General features: G+C 37.8%; 1 long non-coding RNA gene across 1 annotated transcript; it reads right to left on the minus strand.

Moving 5' to 3' along the window:
- Positions 1-1,711: 1,711 nt before the first annotated feature.
- On the minus strand, positions 1,712-4,038 carry LOC132098393 (uncharacterized). The gene is made up of 4 exons (XR_009422904.1): positions 3,899-4,038; positions 3,507-3,593; positions 3,217-3,285; positions 1,712-1,932 (listed from the first exon to the last, which is right to left on the minus strand). It is a non-coding gene; the product is annotated as an uncharacterized LOC132098393 (long non-coding RNA).
- Between the last annotated feature and the right edge of the window lie 830 nt (positions 4,039-4,868).

Below are 4,868 nucleotides of genomic sequence, written 5' to 3' on the forward strand. Positions count from 1 at the left end.
TGAATAAGGCAATAAAACACATACAGAACAATGGTTCCCGGGACTTTTGAGAACTGGAGCTTGTAGCCTAGACTTTTTCTTTCTAAATTATGTGTAAATCATCTTGTTTACTCACTTACAGAAAACAATATATTGATTTACATTTTCTAGGACACTTTTTGTTGGTAAAAGTCATATGCGAGTAGGTGTCAACTATCATGCATGAAAGATCTCACTGCCTTCAGACATGCTTAGCTGTCAAATCACTAGCACTTCAGCGAGTGTCAAAAACAAGACCAGCATCACTCAAATACTCCAGCGAGCACATTAAAGACCTGATTTGACATATCAGAAAAATTATACTTCAATACTAACTTTAACGCTAAATAAATACTAGTGACCTTACAAGAGAAGCGTACAATCACTTACAGGTGAGTCGCGTGACATCCTCCATTCATGCACTTTACCGAGGTATATAATGGTTTTGTTTAATGCTGGCCTCAAATATGTGCTGTTGAGTCTCTAAATGAGCTGTCGTGCAGAATCTGCACTGTCATAGCGGTCTGAAGTTGTTGACGCTGCTGTCAGGTGTCACGCTAAAAATGATGCACAGTTTGCCGGAGGCAAAGTCCACTTAAGCCCCTAGTGGAGCGGACGACAAACTGCAGGTTACCTCTCCACCAGACGAGCCGTGTGGCGGTTCTACACGGAGGCCTAGGGAGGCCCGTGCCTCTGTAGACATGTCCCTGGCCACCGCCGTAGCCACCCCCTGCTGAAAAAAAAAGTAATATGATTTTACACGCGAGCGCCAAAAGCGGAACTAATGTGACACGGGTAAATTAGTGCAGCGCACCCAACAACTTAGAAACAAACATCGCGCTTTTCGGCGTCACCCGTTTTTTTCACATCAGTTTGGGTGACTTGGGTCTGATTATAATTTCTCAAAGTCATCTGAAGCAATTCCATACCTTAATGTTATGGACAGAAGACTATTTACATCATTAAATTAAAGTTTACGGAAACCTTGTTTTCCCTCCTCTGCGGCTGTCAATCATTCTCCATTCAGTATTCAAATAGCGCGCACCTCGTCCATTTACAGCAGGATGCATGGTAAAACTCTCTCCAATATTATATACTCACATTATAATTTTTGATCTGTAGATAAAAAGGCTGTGGATTTGCATAAAATGACTTTATTTTGTGTATTTGTATTTTATGTTTGTTGCTGTTTTTAAAAGACTCGCTTGTGCCTGTTAGATCACACACGTTTTAAAAGCCGTTAACTTTTAAAATCACTTTGTGAGCTCAGTTTTGAAGCGTTTCGTATTATCATGGTTTTGCGCACTGAAAGATTATTAAAAGCTTATTATATTTTTAGCCTACACAATACATTTAAAATAAGCATAATTTAATTGTATATTATTTCTGTGTAGTGTAGTGTAAGCATTATAAATATATACACTTCTGAATTCTTGACATTCATATATAAATATAAAATTGTGAAATGTATGATTGCCTGGATTAATTTTATATACTAATAGTAATTTGTTTTTATTAACATGTTTAGATTGTGTAAAATTACTGTGTAGATTTTTTCAAGAATTACTTTTTGTATTTATTTGCATTACATTTAAATAAAATATGTGGCCATTTTTAATGTGCCCCTCTGGTTAAACACTGGCCCCTCCTTGGCCCCCCTAGTAAAATTTGTCTAGAGCTGCCACTGGTTATAATGCAACTAGATTGAAAATTACTTCGGGTTTGCTCACTAACTCATTACTTAACGTTTACACACTCAAGCAGATTTCCTATTTATCCCGTTGAATATAAGACAGGTGAAAACAGTGGTCAGCGGCTCCCTCTTGTGGTCAGTAAGTGTAGTGGAGTTATTCATCGAGACGCCAAACTCAAAGAGAGTCGGTGGTGAGAGGACGCCAGTGTGTGGATTTATACCTGTTAAAAGAAATCTATCATTTTGTTAGGAACATGGAATCTAGCAGTTAATTGACTCAGATTAGCTTTCAATTGATGGGTGAAATGTCCTATGTGTTGAACTGGAAGCCACATGACCGAAATACAAACACAAATGAAATGCAGAATAAAATATCTTCCAAGACTGTTGTTGAAGTGGTTTATCTACTGGTAAAGTCAACATATATTTATTTTAATATAAAGTGACTTTTATCATCTTTGTTCACAAATACACAATGAATTTGTGGTATCTGCAGGCTTAAGGTATTTATAGCAAAGTTTAGCAGCTCGTTTAACAGTTGTATCCTATGATTAAATTTACTCTGCGCTGGACATGGGAAGTCTCACATACTTGAAAGTACTGGTTCAAATCCTGAAATACATTATCGCTTTAAGCTATTGTTTTATTAACATAAACAGCAAAACACAGTGAAAATCAATTATATTCTGAGTCACTGAGTTTAAAAAGTTAAAGTGTTATTAAAAAAAATGTCATTAAAAAAATATGTGGCTCAGAGGATAAATGTTTTCCTTTCATACATTAAACTCTTGGTTCAATATTCCACCATCAAAACTCACTAGCTCAGCAGGTAAAGCGTCTTTTTTTTTTAATCAATGCGTCCTGAGTTCAAATACCACTATTGTTAAAGTAAAAAATTCCACATGTTGCATTATATCCAACAAAGTGCCTCAAACACTAGCACTTGCTGTGAAAGTCACAGTGGTGCAGGTGACTAAACACACGTTAATTGTACACATGAATGCGCTAGAGCTGTGGGTTCAAATCCTACCTTAGTGTGTTGTGACACACACACAAAAAAAAGGCTTAATCTGATACTTTATTTGAAACTCACAGCTCACATACTGGTAAATAGTGAAATATAAGTTTCTTCACACATTCAGACAAGAGATCTGTGGCTCACAGGTATGAGCACTGCCTCATGGTTTCAGAGGTTGCTGGTTCAATCCCAGCCAGATCTCTGCGATATGAATGAATGATGTGGTGTGAGTGAAGGGTGCACCCAAAGGAGGGGGATACCAGTGCGGTCTCCCCCTGGAGCTTCCTGCACCATGTCCAGCAGGGGTTATGCTTTAGGCCAGTCTGGAAGAAATTAGTTTAAGCTGTATAAAATTTCACACTTGCCGTCCCTTCCCCACCTACTTAGGTTACCATCATTTGCATTTTAAAGGTGTCACCCTTCAAAAAGTAAATGTTGGTAACCTACACATTCAGTACCCAACAACACACATAAACATTATAATTACCTGTCCATGAGCAGATGTCCATCATGACAAATTTCCCAAACTCTGTATGGTCCAAACTCACCCCTTATTCTGCAAAGACAAATATAAACACATACTCTATACTGTATGTACAATATCATTATACATCTTTAAAAAATAGATCATGTGGACATCGGTTAAAAGTTTGGCCTTTAAAGACTGAAAACTAAAAGATCCTCTATAATCTTGAAGATGTAACCCCTTAAAAAAGAAAATGATAGCAACCAACACATTTACTTCCCAGCAACACAGTCACATGTAAAAAGCAATACCTGTCCATGAGCAGATGTCTATTATTATGGCGAATGTCAGTCCACGTGTCTTAGAAATGTATATGGTCCAAACACTTATTCCTTATTCTGTAAAGGAAAAAACATGAATAATCAAAACAAGATAAGACATAAACATACACTTGATTCATATTGCATATTACTTAAATATTTTGTACAAGAGAACTATCAAACTCCATTTACACATTTGCTGCCCCAAAATTACACAAAATAGCAAAGAAATTACTGAAAGAAATGCGAAACATTTTGACTGACCAATTATTGTTAATAAAAAAGATATTGTATATGAAAAAATGTATTTTATTTTTTTAAAACAGTGGTACTGAAATGCGTAATGTCATCTGATTCTACTGAATGTATATCTTTCATCTTACCATTTTGTCAGAAAAGCAGAAGCCCAGGAAGCTGAGAACTAGAACGATATGCACCAGAATTCCAGAACTACTGTACAAAACAAGATTCAAGAAACATTGTGAGCAAATGTGCGAGCAAATCAAGTGCAAAGTAGAAGCTACGTGTCAGTCACTGTCTGTACAGTCGTGGACAAAAGTTTTACAGAGAATTATTTTTAAGAGAATTACATAAATATGTATGGCCTGGTGTCAAGAAGGGCAGCAAAGAAGCCACTTCTCTCCAAAAAAAACATCAGGGACAGATTGATCTTCTGCAGAAAGTATAGTGAATGGACTGCTGAGGACTGGGGAAAAGTCATATTCTCAGATGAAGCCCCTTTCCGATTGTTTGGGGCATCTGGAAAAAGGCTTGTCCGGAGAAGAAAAGGTGAGCGCTACCATCAGTCCTGTGTCATGCCAACAGTAAAGCATCCTGACACCATTCATGTGTGGGGTTGCTTCTCATCCAAGGGAGTGGGCTCACTCACAATTCTGCCCAAAAACACAGCCATGAATAAAGAATGGTACCAAAACACCCTCCAACAGCAACTTCTTCCAACAATCCAACAACAGTTTGGTGAAGAACAATGCATTTTCCAGCACGATGGAACACCGTGCCATAAGGCAAAAGTGAAAACTAAGTGGCTCTGGGACCAGAATGTTGAAATTTTGGGTCCATGGCCTGGAAACTCCCCAGATCTTAATCCCATTGAGAACTTGTGGTCAATCCTGAAGAGGCGGGTGGACAAACAAAAACCCACTAATTCTGACAAACTCCAAGAAGTGATTATGAAAGAATGGGTTGCTATCAGTCAGGATTTGGCCCAGAAGTTGATTGAAAGCATGCCCAGTCGAATTGCAGAGGTCCTGAAAAAGAAGGGCCAACACTGCAAATACTGACTCTTTGCATAAATGTCATGTAATTGTCAATAAAAGCCTTTGAAACGTATGA

Source organism: Carassius carassius, chromosome 22, assembly GCF_963082965.1.
Source record: "Carassius carassius chromosome 22, fCarCar2.1, whole genome shotgun sequence".
NCBI lineage: Eukaryota > Metazoa > Chordata > Actinopteri > Cypriniformes > Cyprinidae > Carassius > Carassius carassius.